The 25,747-nt window shown below is 34.2% G+C and overlaps 1 protein-coding gene across 3 annotated transcripts in view; it reads right to left on the bottom strand.

Moving 5' to 3' along the window:
* RB1 (RB transcriptional corepressor 1) overlaps nucleotides 1–25,747 on the bottom strand; it is a 153,093-nt gene that overhangs the window by 30,191 nt on the left and 97,155 nt on the right. The window lies entirely within an intron of this gene.

Genomic DNA, 25,747 nt, shown 5'->3' with positions numbered 1-25,747 from the left:
TTTTTATTATATAGTCATTCTTTCCACTATTCATTAGGGGTACTCTGAAGTGCAATCTAAATAATGGTTTTCATCTGAGTAAAGTGGTACTAACAATCAGCACCTAACAAATTCACTTTAGCTAATGGATGTATTTTTATACTCAGTGTTTCACATTTTCTAGAAACTGATGAACTGAATATATTTAACTGAAACAGTATGGGTGTACATGTATGTTCAGCATGAGTGGCCTACTCCCATTTTCCTCCCAAACAGATTATTTAGGAGATACTGAGAGCTCACAAAGATGTAACAGGACTTAAACATGCTACTAAACAGGCATTTACCATGCCTGGCTGGAGCTGAGGATGGCATGAGTTCCCTAGTTTAATGAGGTTGCCTGACATCAAGACTGTATGACAGTGGCCACAAAGCACACAAAAGAAATCTTGTGTGCCCTGTTTTATCAAAGGCAAAGAAATCAGATTTGTTTTTTGTTTGTATGACATGTTAACTTCCTGGGCTACAAAGACATCTGGACTGTGCAACTGTTAATTTCCTCATTGTAAAATACGAAATTATTAAGAAATGAATAAATTGGCATTTTGGATTCTTAAAAAAATAACTAGGCATTCAACTTGCTTTTTAAGTATATAAAACCTGGTTCATGTTTTAGAGTAGTACAACAGGATTATACTGAAGTAAAGTCTTCCTGTGAGAATTAAGGTAGAGTTTTTTGTTTGTTTTTACTAATAGTCTGTTTCATGCAAGTATCACTTTTTATCAGTTCATCCCTCCAACCCAAGTGATCACACAGATATGTAAATTTAGGTTTATGATAATGAGTATGTCATGAAAATGGGAATAAATATAGTGCAATGGAGAGGAACACAGACTGTAGCCATACTGAAAGGGTTCAAACCCTGGCTGCTTATGACCTCAGGCGAGTTGCTTAATCTCATTAAGATTCACTTTTCTTAACTACAGAGATACTAATGATAATAATGGTAACTTAAATCATAGTTTATGAGAATTATGTGAGTTAACACATATAATCATTTGGTACAGTACTTTCCACAGAGTATACTATACATTATTTGAGGGCTAGGAATGTAGTTCAGTGGGATGCTCTTGCCTAACATGTACAAGGCCCTAAATTTAATCCCCAGCACCACAAAATGAATGAATGAATGAATGAATAAATAAATAAATAAATAAATAAATAAATAAATATTTGGTAGCATGGTTGATTCTTATTTCTACCTATGAATGCCATTACAAAAAGGAGAATGTATTTGTTCAAATGTATAAATGTATGCCTCATTATCCATCCATCCACCCACCCAGTATGTGCTGAGTGTCTATTTTGTACCAGGTTCTATACATACAGTATTAGGAAGTAGGGACAAAAAAGTAAACAACCCTCCTTTTGGCATCTGCATTTGGCTGATAGCCTTGAAAGATTATTTTAGAAGTATCTGCCCTCTTGTACCTTACTCAACGTCTTCACTTGATGTCTATTTAAAAATGAACTAATCACCCTCTATACTAAAAAATATCCTGCGTCTCCCCAGGCTTTCAAATATCCTTAAGTCATTCCTCATATCCAGTTGCCCAAATAAAAAACAAACAAACAGAAACAAAACAAACAGGAAGTCGTGTTTAATTATTCTTTCTCTCACCCTCTACTAGACAATCTACCAGGCAAGGCATGTCGGTTCTAACTTCAAAATATATTCCAAATTTAACTACTTTACATTATCTATGACACTGCTAGAGTTTCAGCCACTATTATCTCTTTTCTCTACTACTGCAAAAGCATCCTATAAACCCATATTCACACTTCTATTCCCTCTGCCTCCCAGTTCTCTTCAACAGTTAAGAAGTTACTCCTTACTATCCACCGACTCCCAAAACCCTCCAATAGCTTCCAATCTCAGAATAAATCCAAACTCCTCACTTTGGTTTATAAAACACCACTGGGGGTCTGACCTCTTACTATTTCTCAGATCTCCCTCTTCACCACTCTCTTTACTTATTCCAGCCATACTGGTCGTCTTTCTATTCCATGAGTGTGACATGACACTTCCAGTTTCAGAGTTTCTGTATTTGCAGCTTCCTCTATCTGGAATGCTCTTTCGCCAGAGCCTCTCAGGACTCAATCCACTCCATTATTCACATATCCCCATAAATAGCACCTTCTAAACAAAGCTTTCTCTGAACATCTTGTCTAGGAGAACTTAATTCCCACTATTTGCTACCACTAACTCTGCTCTATTTTCCTCTCAGCATAGATCACTACTTTGAATTATATTATGTATTCATTTGTTTACTTGTTTATGAACTATCTCCCTTGCTAGAAATGCAAAAGACGGGAAAGCATAAGTTTTGTCTATTTTGTTCACATCAAAATCTCAATGTTTAAAACTGCCTGGCAAATAGTAGGGAATCAATAAGTACTTGTTGCATAAATGAATGAAGTGATAAGCTTAAAATGTTCCAAGTTCTCTGAAGTTAATTCTGCCTTAAAGTGAGGATAAGGTTAAAAGTGGAAATTTCTTAGCTATACATACATGAAGTCCTTTAAAATATTTTTTACCTACTCCTTTCCTTCAAGTATTTTTTCCCTAAAATATTAATCAAGCATAGTATATGCACCTTAGCCAGGAAGTACATGAACTGTTTCAGAATGCCTCTTACTTACAATTTTTAAAAAGTAAAGTGCAATGGAGTAGAGTACAGTAGAGTGTTCTGGAGTACAGTAGAGTGTACCTGGAGTAAAACTGAAAGTTATTACCAATATTATGATGATGATGATGATGATGATGATGATGATGATGATGATGTTTTGGTGGAATTGGGGATTGAATCTAAGGCCTCATGCAAGCTAGGCAAGTGCTCTACCACTAAGTTACACTTGGCCTTTTTTTTTACTTTTGAGACAGGATCTTGTTGACTAAGCCAGACTGGTCTCAATCTTGTGATCCCGTGCCTCAGTTTTCCAAGTAGTTGGGATTATCACCACACCTGGTTTGAAATTTATTTTTATCAGTCAGTCATTACCCACTAAAAATCAAATATTTACTGAACGCCTACCATGTACTAGGTAGAGAGTATAGTGCCGAGTAAAGGTGGTTCTTATCCACATGGTGGTTAGACCTGATGGGAAGAGGCAGATGAAAATGAGCAAGGAAGTTAAGCATGTGATGACAAATTCAGAAAAAGGCTATGAAAGAACAGTGAATATTTACAAAATGAATAAAAATTCATATTGTAGGAGGAATTAATACTATAAGGGGAACTAATACAGTGTGAGAAACAGACATTAAAAGGGGAACAGGGCATGAAAGTTCTTAAAAGGAAGCCAGCATTTCTGAATATGATGAAAGTCGAGGATGCTTTGCCAAATTTTGAAGGAAGAGAAGGTTATGACTGAATGGAGAAGCACATAAAGGGAGCTTATAGTTCAAAGGTCAGGAATAAATATGCTTACACTACAGAAGTGAGGAGACATTAAATTATCTATTAAGAATGCCCATGACTAAGATGTGAAAATAAGTTAAAAACAAACATCCTACAATTAAATGATCTCAATTAAAAGCAATTCTGTTTGAGTAACTTCTGCCTTTTATGAGGGTCTCTATACCAGAGAATCAAAATCACCAGATTTTTGCCTATGGGAATCTAATGGGTACGCTTTACTCACACATATTATTGCACAATGGCAAGTATCTTAGCAGGTTTAAACTATTCAGAGTGCCCAAGTTTTGTTTAAAAATTGTTTATTGATTGAATATAATATAGTGTTGTTTAAAAATAAAAACAAAGAAACTTCTGCCTAGCATGAACAAGGCCCTGGGTTTTTTCACCAGCACTGAAAGAAAAAAAAAAAAAAGGAAAAGAGAAATGTTAGTAAACATTACTACTATATTTCACAGGCTTTTGGCTTTCAACTGCATTGTTTCTACATTGTTTAGGTGCACCTTTTCTGATTTCACAAGATTTCATAATTCTTAAATTTTCTAATTCTGAAACTGAAATAAATCTAAGATAGTAGGAACATGCTCATTGGCAGGATTTGGGTTCCTAGCAAGTGATTTTTATTGATATGCATGTGTTACTATTTCTACATCTGTTCTGGCTTTGGAAACCTCTTGGCCATTCCTGCCCTGGAGGCTTACAGTCAAAGGTGGGATGGGTGCTATGGAGGTCTGACACATAAAGGTAACCAAGGCTTTCCAGGCACAACTGAGTTTCATCCCTCATGATTAGCATTCTCATAAAAGAGGCCCCAGACAGCTGCCTTGTCCCCTCCACCTCTGAGGACATAGTGAGAAGACACTAACTATAAAAAAGGAAATGGGATCTCAAAAGATATGCCTTGATCTTGGATTTCCCCTTCTAAACTGTGAGAAGTATATTCCTGTTGTTAATAAGCTATTCAGTCTATTGTATTTTCTTACAGCAGACCCAACAGACTAAAACAGTATTATAGGACTTCAGACAATTTAATCATTAATTTCAAGTTTAGACTGTCAACAGTCTATGTCATGCCTAGAATGTCTGCAGGAATTTTTTCTCTTTCCCACTTTTTAATTATAAACTTTGAATAATATAATATAGGGCATTTTTTTCTTGGCAATAAAGATGAAAATTCAAAAATTTGAGTTTACAATTGCTTTTTCTGATAATTAGGTGCTGAATTTACTTTCTAAGCTCCTTTCATTTTTCTATTTATTATGAATACATTAAATTTAGAAAAAATGACAAAAAGTCAACCAAGTCTGAGAGATGTCTTTTTTTTTCCCTTAACAAAGAAAACCCTGTTTCTATGAGTGTAATTATAATTTTAAATGATGGTTCTTATTAAAACAAATCACAGAACTAATACTGAATCTGTCCTTTGATCACAAACTGTTTTGACAGTAGAACAAAGGCAAAGCAGATCACCTTAACCCGGTCTCTACAGACATAAAACCATAATACTGAATATTAACCAAAAAATTTTAAACTTTGGGTCAAGTTCCTATCAGGCTATATGTATGAATAACCATGAACGTTTGCATATAAACTATAAAGAAGTATGTGTTAGCTATTTGTCCATAGGTAAATGAAAATTACTAGGGTCCGACCCAGGCAAAAGACTGTAAAAGAAAAATGTCTTCCTTATCTCCAGCTTCCCTCCTCTTTGCTCAGCAGAACATAGCTAAGATTACCTCCCAAATCCTAACCACTTCTATCCCAGGACTCCAGGAAAATAACTGACATTTTCTAGAACATCTGGTTTTAGTTTTCAAGTATATTTTGTAATGTAAACTCCTACTTTCTGACATGGCCTGTAATTTATTTGGAGGGCAATATATATCAGCATCCCCAAGGAAGCTTTATTAAATACACATGCCAGGTGTTCATTTACCCTATAAAATTTTTATATACTCAGGAAGGGAAGACAACTGCATTTTAGAAAAGCTCCTTAGTAATTCTACCTTCTATCTTCCTCCAAACCTGTCTCTACCACTTCTCTCAAATAGAGATGATGTGTTTTTAAGTAGTTCTCACCTACTTAAGAATTATAAATTCTATTTTTCTAATTCTGATGATATATATTTCTGAAAACTCACTAAATCGCAATATTGTAACAGCTCTGCTTTTTGTCTTCTTACATTTCAAATGGCCTACTTACAGTAAACGCTTTCTCAAATTCTGTTTTCAAGAATATTAATAACCCAGGCAAATTTGAGGTCAGATGTAAAAGTACAGTTTCTATTGTGAAACAGACATTCCCTAAATCATAACAGTTAATTGCTGGCAGAAAACTTCTGGTTCTTCATTTCCCAGTATTTTGGCTCAAGGAGTGACAGGGTAAGAAGGCAGAATATTAGAACTATCCTATTAACTTTAGTTTATGATAACTAATTTTTAACTTTGCATCTGACTCCTCAACAAAAATTTTCTATCAATCAGTGAGGGTACTGTGCTGTAAGGAAGAACAACCATGATCTTTCTAACATGCCTAATTTTGATAATTGTGATTAATGACTCAGTCATGAACACATACATTATAATCCTATTTTATTTCCCCCAATTCCAAAATTCTGCTATGATTTTCTCAGTTGAATCAGAGTATGTACTACATGTACTGTTTTATGCTAAATATTTTACATACATTATCTCATTTAATCCTCAGACATTTATAAAATAGATACTATTACTATCTGCATTTTACAAATAAAGAATCAGAGGCACAGAGATTAAGAAATCTGCCTATGTTACATAGGTAGCAAATGAGATTCAAACCCAAGTCTACCTGTTCCCAGAACTTGTGCTGTTAGCTACTATACTAGGATGTAGGGCATGTTGCTTTTTTTCTTTCATACTTTCTTTGCCTATTGTTATGTTTTCCATCATGTTTCCACACTGTTGTCTACCACTACAATTGGCTCCACCCTCACAATTCCATTTATCATTCATTCACTCACCCATTCATGCAGAGATGCTAAGAGGAATAACATATTAATGGTGGTACCTCCCATGTAGGCTTGTTGTGAAAATTAAATAAAATAACCCACATAAAAGGTTTGGTACTATTAGAGTTTGGATTTGGAATGTCCACCAAAGGTTCATGCGTTAAAGGCTTGATTACTAGCCTGAGGTACTATGGGGACGTGGTGGAACCTTTAGGAGATGAGACCTAGTAGAAGGAAGTAGCCTACGGAGGAATATCCTTGAAGAAGATATTGTGACCCTGGTCCTTTCTCTTCTCTCTCTGCTTCCTGGCTACCAGGAGGTAAGCAGCTTCAGTCCACAACAAGCTTCCCACAGTGTCTGCCTCACCACATGCAAAAAAAGATGGAATCAAATGACCATGGATGGAAACCTCTGAAACTGAGCCAAAACAAACCTTTCTTCCTTTTAAGTTAATTTTCTCAGGCATTTTGACACGGTGAACGAAAACAGTCTAAAGCAGTGATAGTACATGCACAAACTAAGCAATCGATAGTTCTGCCTTGAAGAGTTTACAGATAACATTAAATGCTAGGTATAGCACCAAATGTTTTACTTACATTATTTCACTTCCACAACAAACTCTAGCAGAAGGTACTCCTACTTCTTTTAATGATTTTATAAGAGAAGAAAATTAAGCAAAGTATAAACTGTCTAGTCAAGTAAGTGGTGAATCCAGAATCTGGTCCCAACATATTTCCTTCCAGAGTCCTTGTTTTTAACTCTTATGCTACAGTTTATAGCTAATGAATAAAACATACAGGTAAATAAAAAATAGCAATTCAGAATTGTAAGTACCATAATAAAAAGATGCACAGGATACATCAGAAATCAAGATAGAACACTTAATTTAAATAGGGTGCATTCAGGAAAACTTGGAAGAAGTTTTATATCCAAGATGAGTTCCTCTAAAGGAGGAATAAAAGTTAAAATAAAAAGGAGAGGATTAGGGGCTGAGGTTGTGGCTTAGTAGTAGAGTACTTGCCTGGCACGTGTAAGGCACTGGGTTCAATTCTCAGCACCACATTAAATAAATGAATAAAATAAAGGTCTATCAACATCTAATTTTTTTTTTTTTTTAAAGAAGAGGATTAGAGGGGTCAGAGCAAGAGAAGGAAAATCGTACCCCCAGAGAAGCTTCTTGTAGCTCATTTATAAAATAATTAAAAATAATATTTCCTCACAGACTTGCATTAGTTCATTTTTCATTACTAGAATGAAATATCTGAGGCTGGATAACTTAAAAAGAAAAGAGGCCTGTTTAGTTCACAGTTTTGAAGGCTGAAAGTACACACACACACACACAATGATGCTGACTCCAGTGGGGGCCTGCCTGGCTGCATTACCTCAGTTGCAGATGGCATCACATGAGAAAAGGAAAGATCACATGGCAAGACAGGAAGCCAGAACACTAGAAGGGTTCAGGATTGCTCTTTATAACAACCCTCTAATGAGAACTAAACTCAAGCTCCCATGAAAACTACATCAATTCTTTCCGAGGGTGATGCCCCCAATGACCTCCCTCTAGGTTCTACTACCTCTTAACATCACCACACTAAGAATGATGATTCCAACACACAAATCCTTGGGGACAAACCACATCCAACCATAACAGGAGTTTTTTTTTTTTTTTTGACAATTAAATGAGATAATAAGTGTAAAGTGCTTATATTGGCATCTGGCACCTAAGTCCTTAAGATATAAATTATTCATTCCATAAAGCTAAAATACGAACTGCTATCAAGGAATCAGCAAGAGATTAACTTGTTGAAGGATTCTTGAACAAGCGACTAACAGGGTCCAAAAAGAACTTTTAGAGAGTCCTTAAAATAAAACCCCAATGAGTATTGTATAAATGCTCCCAGTAAATATCTCTAGAATGTTTTAACATATGATATAGTCATATTGTGACTTAAATTAAATATAGCACAGCACAAATAAGAAAACTGATATATGATGCTTTCTAAGTGATTCTAAATGACAACTGTGGCAGTCAGTCTCCAGGGGGGCCTCAATAATCCCTGACCCTGGTTATTTACACCCACTGTAGACCACTCCCCAGCTGTATCAGGGTTAATCTCTAAGGCATATGGAAAAAATGATGGCACATCACTTCGGATATTAGCTCATAAAAAATCTATAGTTTCCATTTTAGGCACTCTTTTTCTCTAAGATCTCTTGCTCTTGGGGAAGAGGAGCAGCTACCATGAAATAAGCAACCCTATAAAGAGGCCCACATAGCAAAGAAATGAAGCCTCTGGCCATCAGTGGGTGAAGAACTAAGAACTGCCAACTACATGAGGAACTGCAGTTGGGGGACAATTTAATAACAAAACCTGAGCCAAAACCAACAGCAAGGTAACCCCTAGGCAGCTGACCTTCAGCAACTGTGTCAGCTAATAAACATTGTTTTAAGTTGCTAATAGATTCCTAATACAGCAATCGGTTTAAAAAAAAAAAAACTATAAATAAAAGACTTAAAACTATAAATAAAAGTACAGAGTTGAAGTTTACTTTTTACTTTTTTGAAAGTAAAATATATGAGTTTCCGTAGCACTGTTTCCATCCAAGACAGGCAGCAGTTTTCTCCTGGACTCAGGCAAGCTGCCTCATGTCATTACTTATCTACTCAAATTAACTGTGAGCATAATTGTTCTCTGTACAATACTTCACTCTGTTTTGCTACTTAATCTTGTGAAGGAAACCAGACTCTCACTGTCAGTAAGATTAGTTTTAAATTCCATCAAACAAATAATATTGACAGAAAAGAAGAAACTGTAAGTGTATTCTAAATGACCTTTGATAATTAGCATATAATTCTAAAGCAAGCTTAAACCTCTCTAGAGAGGCTATCAAGTCACGTGCTCCTAAAAGAGATGCTGATTATCCAAGTAAGTACAAGGTCTCCAGTGCTAGTAGAAAACTCAACAACAGGGGAAGTGGAAAGCAGGAATTGCTATTGTTTTCTTAGTATTTTAAGGAATATTATTGGACCTACATTACAGGAAATGTTTGTGCACTATCCTAAGCCAAATTCTAAGACTGTTTTGCCTTGCAAAAGGAAACTAGAATAAAAAATAGAAAAATTTGGCAGGCCTTGAGCTTTTTGATAGTTCTTTTCCATTTTACTTCACTGGTCTTTTATATTCCTCCATATCCTCTTGCCAATATTTATGCTGGCTAAGTCATTATCATGGTTTTAACCATAACTATATTACTTCTAAATCTACATTTCTTTTCCTCTTTTTTCTTTGAGATAATTGGGATTGTACTCCAGGGTATTCTACCACCAAGCTACATCCCCAGTCCCTTTTAATATTGAGGCAGGGTCTTGCTAAGTTGTTTGAGGATCTTACTGAGTTGTTGAGGCTAACCTTGAACTTGTGATCCTCCTGTCTCAGTCTTACAAGTCACTTGGATTGTAGGCATGTGCCACCACACCCAGCCTAAATCTATATTTCTGACTAAAATCACTCTTTTCAAGTTCCAGACTCACATTTCTAGTTGGAAACTAAATTGCCACATGGATATGTTGCAAACACCTCAAATAGAACATGTTCAAACATTAACATTACCTTACCTTACTCATTACCTTAGTTACCAGTCAGCTATGATTCCTTCAATATCCTCTTTAGTTAACTGTGCTATCAATCACCTCATCAGCACAAACCTTAGAATTATCCTTATTTATCCTCACTTTCATCCAGGCTTCTAATATTCTCATTAATCCTTTTAACATATTTGTGTCTTTATATATAAAATTGACTTCTTGTGGATAATATAGAGTTGAAGCTTATTTTTTATCCACTCTGATAATCTTATTTAATTCAGATGCTTAGATAATTTCCACTTAATGCAATTACTGATATTGTTAATTTAAATCCTGTATCTCGCTCATTTACTCTTTGTTCCCTTTTGGACAAAGGTACAGAAGCAAATCAGTGGACAAAGGACAGCCTTTATAGCAAATGGGGCTGGAACAAATGAACATCCATAGGCAAAAAAGAAAATATCCTCTCTCTCTTTCTTTCTCTCTCTCTCTATCTCTCTCTGTCTCACACACACACACAAACACACATACACACACACACACACAATGAGGGGGGATTAATTCAAAGATGATGAATGGAATAAAAGTGAATAAGTCAAAGCCAAATTACTTATTTTTCTAGTAAAGCCAAAAATTTCTCAGAAGATATCATTATCTCATAATTCAGTATACACTTACTGAGGGGAAAAATACATTTTTATTGACAGTAAAATGAAACGATGAAGAGGTTTTATCAAGTAAGACTTTTGCTCTTGGCCAAATTATGTTATTAAGCATGTACAAATATATCACAATGAAATCCACTATTTTGGGCTGGGGATATAGCTCAGTTGGTAGAGTGCTTGCCTCGCAAGCACAAGACCTTGGGTTCAATCCCCAGCACTGCAAAAAGGAAAAAAAAAAAAAAAAAAGAAATCCACTATTTGCCAGGCAGAGATACACGCCTGTAATTCCAATGGGCTTGAGAGGCTGCAGATGGAGGATCGAGAACTCAAAGTCAATTTCAGCAATTTAGTGAGGCCCCGAGGAACTCAGTGAGACCCTGTTTCTAAATAAAATACAAAAAGGGTTGGGGATGTGGCTCAGTGGTTAAGTGCCCCTGGGTTTAATCCCAGGTACGAAAAAACAAACCAAAACAAAACAAAACAAAAAAAGAAACCCACTATTTTGTATGATTATAATGCAACAATTTAAAAAAAAAAAAAAGAATTATGCTCATAGGATTTGACAGTGTTTCTCACTAGCAATTTAAAAGGGTTTATTTTAAATAAACTTACCCTATGTATCATACTTACTTAAGGCTTATTTAGCGACAGAAATTCTCTGAATAAAAACATTTTTTGGCAGATTTATCTCCAGGAGGTACTCTAATGGAATCTCTGAAAAAGCCCTTTCTATACAAACAAAGGCAATAAGTCTCTTAGATGAGACTTACCTTTCTGACCAAAGATTGTTTTAACATTTACATAGATGTAGATATGAATGATTTTAAATGTTTTAAGACACCAAAGTACATTTTCCTATTTTATAAATTTACTCTAAGTATACTTTTATAAACAGAAAAGCACTTAAAGCACTTTTTCAAAAAAAAGATTAGTCTTTAAGAAGTGATTGTATTACAAACAGGTTCACTCCAGATATGTCATAGAGTACTGAGGCTATGTAGTTTACATATATGTTCATGTCAGAAATTTAGTCATTCATTTCTCATATTCTTTAGAATAGAAATTGGCTAAAATAACTTTGAGAAATTTATGGTAAGGCATAATTTTAAAAGAAACAGTAGAAACTGTTCTTATCTAAGAGCACATAAAAAGAAAAAGCAACATTCCCTTCTAAATCTTAAAGATATTATTCTCTGATTTCAACTACACAAAGCATAATAGCAAAGACTAAAACTAAAAATGGAAAATAATAACTGATTTATAAGATTAATCTTTTTTCCTTATTTTATTGTTTCTCTTATTATTGATTTTTAAGAGTCTTAACAGTGAAATCTTTTTAAAAATTTTTCCAATTTTTTCCCACTGGGCAGTGGCACAGAGCTGTAATCCCAGCTACTCAGGAGGCTGAGGCAAAAGGATAGCAAGTTCAAGGCCAGCATTGCAACTTAGCAAAGCCAAAATAAAACATCAAAAGGGCTGGGCATGTGGCTTAGTGGTAAAACATCTCTGGGTTCAATCCCCAGTACCAAGAAAGAAAAAAAAAATTTGTTCCCAGGGAAACATTTTTTAAATCTCATGGAATGATGTCATACATGCTCAGAAAGCAATGGAGTGGGTCAGAGAAAAGGGTTCCAGGTGGCCCAATAGGATTGAGTAAAGATTATGTGTCAGAACACGAGAGTTAAGGCTAAGGGTTGTGTCTTTTAAGGACAGACACAGAATCCAAAGTCTGATCCAAAATTAGAATACCATGTTTCATAGAGAAAAGACAAGTTGGATATTATTTAAGACCATGGATGCTCACTGAAGGAAAGGTAGGACAGAATACAACTGATATAAGCTGTCTCAGATAGTAGGGAAACTGAATTCAGAGAAGAATGTTTTTGAAGTCTTAAGATAATGGGGTACTAGCCAAAGTATCAAAGGGTAAAACACAAGAGCCTAGTCATGAACAGGAAGAACAGAAGTCAGATCCCACCCTGACTTGAAATGAAGTCATTGACTTAAGGCTCCCTTTTAAAAAAGACAGCTACTTGCTGTACTTAGGTTTGAAGAATACTGTCAAGAAGCCCAAAACAAAACAAAGTAATTGTTCCTCCTTTATGAGGTGTCATGCAAAACAAAAATCATAAGGAGATGCAGAGAATTTTATCAACTGTAAATGCTATTTAAAACTTTCTAATTGCCATGAAAGTCCTGGGGACATGAATCTGAGTGAATTTATGGGAGATGAGGCTGGAAGTATTGACTGGGGAAGGCCTTTTAAAGATGTTTATCAGTTAAAGGCTAATTTCCTGAAATAGTCACTGATTCATTCCTTCGCTTCTTATTAGCAAGGTCGTCATCGTCTTCTTTTTTTTTTTTTTTGGTACCAGGGATTGATTGAACCCACGGGCAGTACTTAACCACTGATTCACATCCCCAGCCTTTTTATATTTTGAGACAGGGTCTTGCTAAGTTGCTTAGGGTCTCACTAATTTATGGGCTGGCTTTGAACTTGCAATCCTCCTGCTTGAGCCTCCTGAGCTGCTGGGATTATAGGAATGTGTCACTGCGCCTGGCAGTGAGGTTTTGTTTGACCTTCTATAAAAAACAGTAAAAGACCACACTCCTTTTCCTACATGTATTTTTCTTCAGAGAACTTATCACCACATGACCAACTGTATAACTGCTTATTTACTGACTGCTTGTCTTTCCCATGTTAAGATATATAAACTCTGGAATTTTGTTTTATTCACTGCTATATTCCCAGCATCTAGAAAAGCATCTGGCATGTAGTTGGCACTCAATAGGTATACACTATTGAATAAACTAATATCACTGCAAACAGAGATGAAGATAACATAAGCAGGAAAGATTTGTTTTGTTTTGTTTTGTGCAGTACTAGGAATCAAACCCAGGCCCCTGACCACTAGGGCTACAACACTATCACAGCTTGAAAAATTTTTAATGGGCCTATCCTACCTATATTACTAAGTATATGGCCAGGACAACAATCCAGCAACCATATTTTGGTCAGGTCAAAAGGTCCGCTTATGTTACTGAAGACAGTAATATCAATAAAAGGTTAGGCTTTAGAACAGGGCTAATTTGGGGTAGTGAAAAGTGCGTTTAAAGATAAAAAATGATAAACTTCTTCAGATTCTTTTCCCATTTTTTTTGGAATGGATTATTAATTTCTATTGGTTTGTTCTAACAGATTTCTTTCTATAAAATGCACCATTTAAACATTATATAAAGTACAGTGCAAAAGACTGACATTTTCTTCCCACTTTTTAAAAAAATAATTTAGTTGTAGATGAACACAATACTTTATTTTTACATTGTGCTGAGCATTGAACCCAGTGCTTTATGTGTGTGAGGCAAGTGCTCTACCACTGAACTACAATCCCAGCCCCTATTTTCTTTCTACTTTATGATACTGTTGTTAAAAAAAACAAACGGACTATTTAGTCAAACCTGTATCTTCTTTTTCCCCCCACATTTTTATTGGTGCATAATGATGGGATTAGTTGTTATTCATACATGTACACAATATAACAATTTGGCCAGTGTCACTTCTCAGACCTTACCCCTCCCTCCAATTCTCCCACCCGCTGATTCCTTTCCTCTACTGATCTCCCTTTGATTTTCATGAGATCCCTGCCCCTCTCCCAACCTTTCTTTTCCTCCTCCCTAACTTCCACAATGAGAGAAAATATATGACCCTTGACCTTCTGAGTTTGACTTATTTTGCTTAACATAATGGTCTCAAGTTCCATTCATTTTCCTGTAAATGTCATAATTTCATTTTTATTTGTGGTTGAATAAAACTCCATTGTGTATACAGGCCACATTTTCTGTTGATGGATACCTAGACTGGTTTCATAGATCGGCTATTGTGAACTGTGCTGCTTTAAATATGGGTACGCATGGATCACTGTAGTATGATGACTTTTAATTCTTTAGGATAAATACCAAGGAGTGGCATAGTTAGGTCATATGGTAGTTCCACCATACCTATGTAGTCTTTTGAGGAACCTCCATACTGATTTTCATACTGGTTGCACTAATTTACAATCCCACCAACAGTGTAAATGTGTTCCTTTTTCTCCACATCCTCTCCAGCATTTGTTTGTATTCTTGATGACTGTGCCATTCTGATTGATGTGAGATGAAATCTCAGTGTAATTTTGATTCGCATTTCCCTAACTGCTAATGATTTTGAACTTTTTTTTTGGTCTGCTATTTGTATTTTTTCTTTTGAGAAGTGTCTTTTTAATCCATTTGCCCCATTTATTCACTGGGTCATTTCATTTTTTGATGAAAGATTTTTTTTTGAGCTCTTTATATAGTCTAGATATTAATCCTTTGTCAGAAGAGTAGCTAGCAGAGATTTTTCTCTCACTGTGTCAGTTTTTTCTTCACATTCTTAATTGTCTCCTTTGCTCTGTAGAAGTCTTTTTAATTTGATGCCATTCCATTTAATAACAGCTGGCATTATTTTCTGAGCTTTAGATGTCCTATTGAGAAAGAAGTTGTTGCCTGTGCCTATGTGCTGCAACATTGACCCTGTTTTCGTCTATGAGTTGCATAGTTTCTGGTCTAATTCCTAGGTCTTTGATTCATTTTTAGTTGATTTTTGTTCGGTGTGAAAGATAAAGAAGTTAGTTTTATTCTTCTACATATGGATAATGTTTTCTCAGCAGCATTTGTTAAAAGGCTTTCTTTATCCAATGTATATTCTTGGCAGCTTTGTCAAGGATCAGATGACTGTAGATATGTGGATTTGACTCTGTGTCTTCTGTTCTTCACCATTCTATGTGTCTGTTTTCATACCAGTACCATGCTATTTTTGTTACTATAGAGTCCTGTACTATAATTTGTTAAGTCAGGTATTGTAATGCTTCCAACATTAATTTTTGGCTTAAAATTGCTTTGGCTATTGTGGGTCTCTTATTCTTCTAACTGAATTTTAGGACTTTTTTTCTAGTTCTGTGAAGAATGTCATTGGTATTTTGGTGGGAATTATATTGAATCTATATTGCTTTTGGTAATATGGTCATTTAAAAAATATTAATTCTGCCTACCTATGCACATGGGAAATCTTTCCACCTTCTGAGGTTTTCTTCAATATTCTATAGTGTTTATTGTAGAGGTCTTTCGCCTCCTGGTTTAGATTTATTCCTAGGGTGTTTTTGTTGTTTGTTGTTGTTTGAGCTACTGTGAACAGAATTGTTTCCTGATTTTTTTCTCAGATTCATTGCTGAAAACCTGTATCTTTCCTTAAAACTTCAGACCTTATGTAATCCTAAGAAAGCTTTTAGTACTCTGTTATTTTTCTTTTTTGAGGTGCTGGGCATTGAAGTCAGAACCTTGCCCACACTGAGCAAGTACTCTACCAGAGCTACATCCCCAGTCCTGTTGTTTTTCAAAACGCTCCTGTCTTTTGTTTGTGTGTGTGTGTGTGTGTTACTGGATATCAAACCCAGGAGCATTCTACAACTGAAGGACATCCTCAGTCCATTTTACTTTTTATTTTGAGAAAGGGTCTTGCTAAATTGCTCAGGCTGCCCTGGAACTTGTGATCTTCCTGCTTTACCTTCCTGAGTAGCAAGGATTACAGATATGTGCCATCAGAAGGGCCTTCCTAGAACTTTAAAGGAGTCACTTTTTCTCAAACCAGGTCTGGGAATTGAACTCAGAGCCTCAAGATCTCTACCACTGAAGTATATCCCAGCCCTGTTTTAAATTTTTTTTTTTTTTTTTTTTTTTTTTTTTTTTTTATTTGAGACAGGGTCTCACAAAATTGCTCATGCAGGTCTCAAATTTACAATTTTCCTGTTTCAGCCTTCCAAATAGTTAGGATTACAAGTGTGCACCACTGTGCCAGGTGGGAGTCCACTCTTTAAAATGGAGTAATTTTTATTGAAATTATTGATACAACTAGAGTTTATTTTAGAATAAGTTAGAATCTACCTCTCTCTTCCCCTGTCAAATTGCTATCCTAATGACCCATTAGCATTTATTGAATTATCCATATTTTTATTCACTAATTTGAAGTGCTAAAATTATTATATATTAAGTTCCCAGAGGTTCTAAATCTTTAGGGTTCATTTCTGGGTGCACACCATACATGTAAAAATGCAAATTAAATAAGATACTACCCATGGCCTACTAAAAGTCTGATAATTATCTGGTTTACATGAGGGTATGGGGAAATAGTTACTATTGATTGGAATGCAAATTAGGAGGGGAAGAATTTTTCTTAGAAATGAAATAACTAGGTTATATAACCTACATATACATTTCTATAGGCAAACAAAGTTAGAAAGGGCATTCATTAAAAATCTATTGGAATTTTTACTGGATTGGCATTAAATTTATAGATTTGTTCCAGGACAACTGCTTGTTACCTATTTGAGTGTGTCTTTATGGCCTTCTTTAAAAGTTTGTAGTCTTGCTTTATTTCCATCTAGACCCTGCGCTTTGCCTACTAAGTTTATTTCTAAAGTATTTTACTAATTATTGCTCTAGATTGAGTCCTTTTTCTTTCTCCTGTTATATTTTCCAGCTGGTTGTTGTTGATAAAGAAATCATCTTATCTGATTAGTACTAGTGAACAAAAAAGCTGAACAGGAAGTAATTTTTAATTGATACCCATAATTCCTCAAAACATTTTATTTGAATTTAAACATGTAAAATGTACTTACTTTAAAAAAAAAAAAAAAAAAAACAAAACCTCTATATGTAGGGTCAAGGTTTTTTTCTTTTCTTTTTTTAGCAGAGTTCCAAGTTTTTGTTCTCCTATAAATCACACCAATAATGCATGCTTAGAATTTTCACTATGTGTGGGATGAGGAAATAAAAACACTTGCTGCAAAGGAATCTGGGAACTAGAGAATCAATTTTTCTAGTTTATGCTATCCCCTCACATCTTTTACAGATGTACATATACATCTAACACAATGACAATATTTACTTGCCTCTGAGTCATTTCAAAGCACTGAACTTGGTTTTATTCATTTATTCTCTGTTTATTTTTGCATACTGGGGACTGAATCCAGTGGTGCAGCACCACTGGGGTACATCCCTGGCTCTTTTTATTTTTAAAGGCAAGTTTCCACTAAATTGCCCAGTCTGGCCTTGAACTTGTGATCCTCCTGCCTTGGCCTCTCAAGTAGCTGAGATTAAAGGCATACACCACAATGCCTGGTTGAACTTGGTTTTAATAAAAACAACTGTTTCTTGGCCCTATGTGTCATAACATTACACTAATATGTACAACTAGTAATATAAATCTAGACACAAACATGCTTGAACTTTTTATACATATATAATTTCATTACTGGGAGTGAAAAAATTGAGGTGTGTCAGAGAATAGCTTTCTAGACACTAATATTCATCTTTCATAAGCATTCTGAGAGCCATCCTACTCTACCTCCACCCCTCAGTAATGGGTTAAAAACAAGTCAATAAATGCTTATTGAAATAAACTAAAGAATAGCTAAATTTCTGATGATAAACTATGATGCAAGATGTTAAATTTAGCTGTGCACATGCCTGTAATCCCAGCTACATGGAGGGATGAGATAAGAGAATCACAAGTTATAGACCAGCCTTGGCAACTTAGTGAGATCCTGTCTCAAAAAAAAAGGGCTGGGAATGTAGCTCAGTGGTAGAGTGCTTGCCTAACATGTTTGAGACCCTGAATTCAATCCTAGCACTGCAAAAATAAATAATAAAAATAAAAAGATGTTAACTTTACAGTTCATAGGAGAACCACGTGCTAATGGTTTAAAAGAAACAAAGATATTTTCTTCCTCTGTATAAAATTTGGTACAATACTACTATGTACAAACAATTTTTAAATAAATGAAGATGAAGCTAAAAATTAAGAATGGTTGTCATACTATTTACATCTACAGATGAATGGAAATTCCTGAGATTAAACTGCTACCATAATGTTAAAATTTAATGTTTCAAAAACATTTATAGAACTTATGTATATAAAAAAAATCACCTATTTGTTATCATTCACCTAAGCTATGAACTAAATTTCTGATTTTTATGTCAGGAAAATTTTTAAAATGGTTGGAAGATACCTGTATAAAGTTGGAAAACTTGACTAACATAAAGAAACTAGAATTCTAGTTAGCTCTGGCAATAATCAACTATGGTTAAAAACCTTAGGAATGTGTTTCTCACCTCTTCAATTTCCCCAGTTGTACTTGGAGAAGTGGTGGAACTACTGAAGAAAATAAATAACACACTGTAATGGGTGCAAGGCTACTTGTGTTCTGAAATTTAAGATCCAGTGCTGCCTCCAACATTGGAGAGTACCAAGTCTAATGTGTTAACTGCTAAACAAACTCAGAAAGTCTGTGTGTATGTCTGAAGATTCAAGTCTGCTATGCATTTTCAGAGCTAAAAAAGTATGCAAAATGTGTCAAAATGGCCACTTCTTCATCTTGTATATATAAAAGCACAGGAACTCTGTTGATCAAGAAAACAAATCTTACTCTTCTGTCTTCCCAAGATCGTCTTTTATCTCTGTAACATTAAGATATTATAACCTATTTCATCTATGATAGTATTTTTTAGTTTTACAATCAAGATGTATTTTCACTTAATTTTGTTCTGAAAACCACCTAAAATGTCAGAAAGGCATGTTATATTTATTCTACAGTTCAGCAAGGTAAAGTCCAAATTTAGAAATCAAAGATTTTAGATTTTAAGATCAGAATACTTCCTACTTTCCCTTTAAAGGCATGCAGTTACTGAGTTGTATTTCTTCATCTGACAAACACACATAAGGAATTGGGTTGGGTACTTAAGTGTTTCTAGTTCTGGCTTCATTATTCACCATCATTTCACTCACTGTAATCCTAGGCAAGTCACAACTCTAAATTCAAGTTTCTTCATTATTTGTTCCGTCATTCAAAATTTGTGTGAATATTAAATTAGATAGAAAGTTAAGAACTGAAAAGAATTCCAGAGATCTAATTCAATTATCTCCTTTTACAAATGTATAATAGTTACTTATTTGCTCAAATTCACATTCACTTTTATCAGGTGGAAGTAGAATTCAGGTAATTTAACACCTATTTACTCTGGTTCTTTTTACTATATACTTCACTGTTTCTAAAGTAGTTGAAAACTGAAACCCATCTTGTCATTCTCAACTCTAGGAATTTAGAATAGGTGTGTATTATGCAGTTTTCTTGAGAGAATGGAGAAAATATTCACTCAAATGATTTTCTGTAATTTTCGATGAGAACAGCAACACAACTATACTTGATGGGACTGCACTAAGACATTGTTATCAGAATTGGTTCTAGCCTTCAAGACCTAAAATTTGAAATTTTCATTCAGTTGTAAAGCTCTGAAGCCCCTTTACTGTATTGGTAGACTTTCATCTCTATTTTGTGCAAAATTTTACTGATATGCTTTGTACTGCATTTCTTTGTTTTTTAACCTTAAGCAGACTGCATGGATATGTCTTAAAAGAAAGACAAAGTAGACTGTAGAAGTACAAAAAGGAATTGATGATACTGAGAAAACTGCACAGGATAATGCAACATGATTATAAGAGGTGTTGATGAGACAGAGGGAACAAGCAGAGATAGGAAAATAAAAAATGAATAAGGAAGAAGGAACAATTAAAGTATAGTAGAGTAAATATGCTTACTCAAGTTTTAAATCTTACACCATAATAACATTCCTGCTCTTCTTAATTTCCTTTACCTTCTTTGCTTGAACCTGCTTTAACCATCATTTCCAACCACTTTTACTTTGCTCATTAATCATCATTAATAATCCTTTAAATCTTTCCTCTTCTACTCCCACCCAACTCTACAAACAGGTTTAGTCCTTTGAACTTGGGTAGATGACTAATGCTCCAGTAAAAAGTAACAAGGTATTATCTGCAATAATAACAGGCAATTAAATCACTTCCAAAAGACATCAACAGACATATAGTAATACTAAATTTGTCTAGATGTAATAAGTTTTCCACTTGGTCTAAAAGATCTTTTCATAGAATATAAATATGTCAATAAATATATTCTGCCTACATAAATAAAAAATGTTCATTTATCAAATTGAAAATGCTTTGTTTCTAAAACTAAATAGAAATTGTATTGCAAATAAATTGGCTTCAAAAGAATCTAAATGAGAAAACTGCTTTTTTCATAAGTGTAAATGAGAAAAGAACTCAAAAGACATCTCACCATGGCAAACATTTACTTCGTTCAAAATTAGTAAACTTAGAACAATTTTTCTTACATTTAGTGTGTGTGTCACGTGTGTGTGTGTGTGTGTGTGTGTGTGTGTGTGTGTCTGTAGTAGTGGGAATCAAACCCAGGGCCTCATGCGTAGTGAGCAAGTGCTCTACCACTGTGTTATATCCCCAGTCGTCTCTTACATTTAAAAATACTGCTGTTCAACACTTTCTTGTGAACAGGAACAAAATTTATTTTTAGCTCACATACCCTCTCTTTATTTTTTTGAACATCCCATATTTTCTATGTTATTTTAGGTACAACTCCAATTATAGCCTTCAAAACTTTTAATGAGATAATACTTTAAGGTTTTGATCAATTTTATAGTAATTCCATCAATTTCACAGTAAAAAAAAAAAACAAATGGAAGATTACTAGAAAGGAGAGATCTTTTAAGGAAGAAAGCTATAGAAATATATGATATAACAGGATATACAGGAAAGGCTTTTTTTTTCCCCATTTAATCATTACAGTATTGAAAAATAGAAAACTCTTTTCTCATGAGACATTTAGCTTAAGCAAAAAATATTTCATATACATTTTCTTGTACAGCCTGGTTTCAAAATCAGAAATCCTTAAACACTAAGAATGAAAAATTATTCCTTGATGTGTTATATTTTAAAGTGAAAAAACCAATGTGGCAGCTCAAACAAAGTATTCAAAAAATCGGAATCAGATATGGAAGCAGTAAGGAGCCTTTATAGAATCCAACTCCCTTCTTTTTACAGTCAAGAAACCAGACTTCTAGAACGGTCAAATGATGGCCTATCTAGCTTCTCTAATTCTCTCCCTAGTACTCTTTAGACAACATTTCCACACTTTCCAATATGTATACATATACACATTATATATATGTACATATATACATATATAACATATACACACGTTTTTCCCACATTTTATTGCCTGTATGCACAGTTCTGTATTTCGTGAATCTGTATTAGCAACCCACAGTCTAGAGTCCTTCTAGTTTGTCCATAGTGAAAAACTTGCAAAATATTTCACAGATATTTCAAGATACTTCACAGGAATAGCCTGCAGGACTTGTAGAGCCTACATTTCTTCATATTTGACTTTCTTATCTGTTTTTAGTCACAGTGCTGGAGAATTTCATAAAGGTTATGAAACTAGTCCCCAACTGGGGCAGGGGTGGGGGTGAGCCTATACAAAAGGGTTTCAGAGAGTTCAAAGTCCCCTGGTACAGATCCTATGCACTAGGACTGTCGAACTTACTCCAGTATTAAACCACGTCACCACATATAATTAATCAGCTAACAAATAATGTTTCCCCAGAACCACAATTTGACATTTAGCATTTTTCCTAAAATAAAGAGTCAATAAGAAATGGTATTTTATAAGTAAATATTTCTGCCATTAGAAAATATTCTGCAGTGGTGCACATGCAAAGATTTACAATACATTTCTAAAATAAAGCAAAGTTTTCCCCTTGACACTCTGGAAAGATTTCTTTCATTAAATGAAGACAACATAATCTACCATATACATAATCTACCATATATATATATATATATATATATATGTGTGTAGAGAGAGAGAGAGAGAACACAAATGTGGCAGCTTCCCTTATTTTAGTTTTCTCTATTATTATTTCACATGCTTTCCCACCCTTCTTTCTCCCCACTAGCATATAACTTTAATTCTTTTACTAATATATGAATGTATTTAAGCATTTTTTTCTGCTATTTGCAATAATTTATTGTATTCAAGGTGAAAAAATTTTACAATAATGGATATGACATGTTTAGGAAAATTTCTCACATTTTTCTATTCTTTCACTCATTCATTCATTCATCTATCTATTTATTGGAATGCTGGGGATTGAACCCAGAACCTCACACATGCTAAGCAGTACTCTCTCACTTAGCTACATTCCCAGCCCTGACATTTTAAATTATGAACTCTTCTGCACTGACTTTTTTAAAAAAAAAAAACCTTCTAAAACTAAAGTATGATTTGCTCATCATAAAATACTAAAATCTTAAAAATTTAGTTCTATCAGTTTTGACAGTATATTCTTGGTATTGTGTTGTTTTGTTTTCTTTTTTTGGTACTGGAGATTGAACTCAGGGACACTCTAGCATGCAGACATATCCCCAGGCCTTTTTAATTTTGAGACTGTCTTGCTAAATTGTCAAGGCTTGCCTCAAACTTGCAATCCTCCTGCCTCAGTCTCCTGAATTGCTGGGATTATAGATGTACACCATCACACTCAAGCTCACAGGTTGTAACTAAATCTCTACAAGGGACAGGAAATTATGACCAAAATAAAGTGAATCCTTTTAATCCAAAATTATCCCAAATATGACCTAAATGAATTATTTCATCGTAGATGCAAAGGCCCTATTTCCAACAATTTGAAGAACGAGCATTCATTTTTCTCCTACCTGCCAACCACCATTTTGAACCCTAAAGCTTCCCTGAAATTCTGCCATGTTTTCCTTGGGAACCGGACCCTTTTCTGTTTTTCATTTAGGGGTTGAATCCATGAGGGGGTTATTTAGGGGTGCTCTAACACAAGCTATATCCCCAGCTCTTATTTATTTTTTCATTTGTGATAGGGTATTGTTAAATTGCTCAGACTGGTCTCAAACTCGCAATCCTCCTTCCTCAGCCTCCCTGAGTCCTTGGGATTATAGGCATGGGTCGCCATGCCTGGAGACAGTATATTCATTTTAAAAATTATAATTTTTAAGTTCTCTTTAGAAGAAGAGAATAAATGCATAATCAGTTTATTCATTCATGATCTGTGACAGTCTAGCAGGGACCAACTAGAAGACAGTAGGACTAGAAATAGGGAGATAAGATAACACATTACAATAATCATATAGATAAGAGTGACTGGGTTTATCTTTACAAAATGGCAATGAGAATGAAGAGGGGGCAAGATAAAACTGATGTTACTATCAAGGCCAGCCACAGCTGGAGAAAGAAAAGCCTGGTTGAGAAACCCACTTTATACTTTATTTATACTGGTGTTCAATAAAGTTTTACTCAACATAGTTTTGAGCCTAACTTTGAATCAGGCCTGGGCAAATCATAATCTCTGCCTTCTTAAAGCCACAGTCACAGTAAAATTTAGTCAAGAACTCAGAAGTTACCCAAATTTATAAACTGATAATAGTTAAAATTTTAACAGAATACTCTGTGATTTTTTAAAATTACATAACTAAAAGATTTAGATCACTACTGTACTGATACATATAACAGATCTATTTTACAGGCTAGGTTATTTACCCAGATTCTTAAGGTATTAAATTTTAAAAAGTCAGGAGTTGCATATTGAGATTTACTATATTTCAAATTGGTTGTTTATGAAAACCATATTTCAAATAAGTTGTACATGTATATTACTGTAACAGTTCTGAATAAAATTTGTCTTTATCATTTCAACTTCTGATTTTCTCATTTCACTTCCTTAAAAAATCCACACAACAACTGATTCCCAGACTTCTAGAAATGTACAGATCTCACATTAAAATAAGTTTGTCTGAGTCTATCAAATATAAAAGCAGCTATTAAATATATTTAATTCCCTGGATTTATTGAACTCTCCTTTAAGTAGTAGTTGTTTTAAAAAATCTTAACCTAAGGATTTTTCAAGGTATCAGATTTCACTGATTCCTTAAGTTAGAAGTCAAATAAGCTATCTCAAAAAAAAAAAAAAAAAAAAAAAGAAATCCAGCATTTAATTATCTTCGTCCTGTTGAGACAGCCCCTCTACTGCTGCTCTGTCAGTAAAAACAAGTTTCTACAAAATTCACATTTATTGATATGACTCATCAGCAAATGTGTGTCTACTAAGAGTCAAGAATTGTGCTCAGAATTAGAAACACAAACATATACTAATATATAGATAATAATGAAAAGCTTAATTCACAAATAGCGATATTCATTTTTAAGCATCAATAACTCAAACATGGAAAAACTACATATGAACATTTATATGAACATCAAGTAAAGTGAATAATGAAAATATGTAGAAGAATAATGCAGTATAGAATTAATTCTTTGAGAAAGTTCTAGATTCAAAATGAAAGTAAAAGTAGACAAGGTCAGGGCATATAACTGCATAAGTTGCATTACTTAAAGACGACTAAAAAGGAGACTATAAATTTGAAAGTTATTAAGTTTTTAATGTTTTTCTAAAACATTAACTGAAATTTTTTCTCCAGTGAGAATATGAGTTTATTAACTACTACTTCTTTCATTATTGCCAACTCAAAATTTCTATCAGCCTTCTAATATAAACACATACATGTTTTTCCCTACCAAAAGTAATATAAGGATAAAAAAAATTAATATAAGTCTATTGGTTATAAATAAGTCATGTTTTTGTGTTTCATATGATTATAGATGAATTTCCTAGTCAAAAACAATAAAAAGAGATTATAATTCATCAACAAAAGTTGCTGAGCATGAAAGTAGTTCAAATTAACAGGTACAAAACAATATAAAATTCATTACTGTAACTTTTTTAAAGTTAGCTAATTTATGAAGAAAAGATAAATTTCTCTTAAATTCCTAAAAGGAAGAGTTTTGGTCCGAACTGGACCAAATTAAAAAATACTAAAAGTAAAACAACTGGATATAGTCTTTTTTGAAAAAATTAGGGGATGGGGTATAGGTCAGGGGTAGAGCATGTGTTTAGCAGATTTAGACCACTACTGCGTTCAATCCCTAATACCAAAACAAAAGTTGTGTTAGTGTGTGAGAACTTCAGTCCTTTGGGGAAAGAACATTACATCCAATTACTGTAACCCTACCCA

Source organism: Sciurus vulgaris, assembly GCF_902686455.1.
Source record: "Sciurus vulgaris genome assembly, chromosome: 4".
Lineage (NCBI taxonomy): Eukaryota > Metazoa > Chordata > Mammalia > Rodentia > Sciuridae > Sciurus > Sciurus vulgaris.
This window is presented reverse-complemented; position numbering and strand designations above follow the sequence as displayed.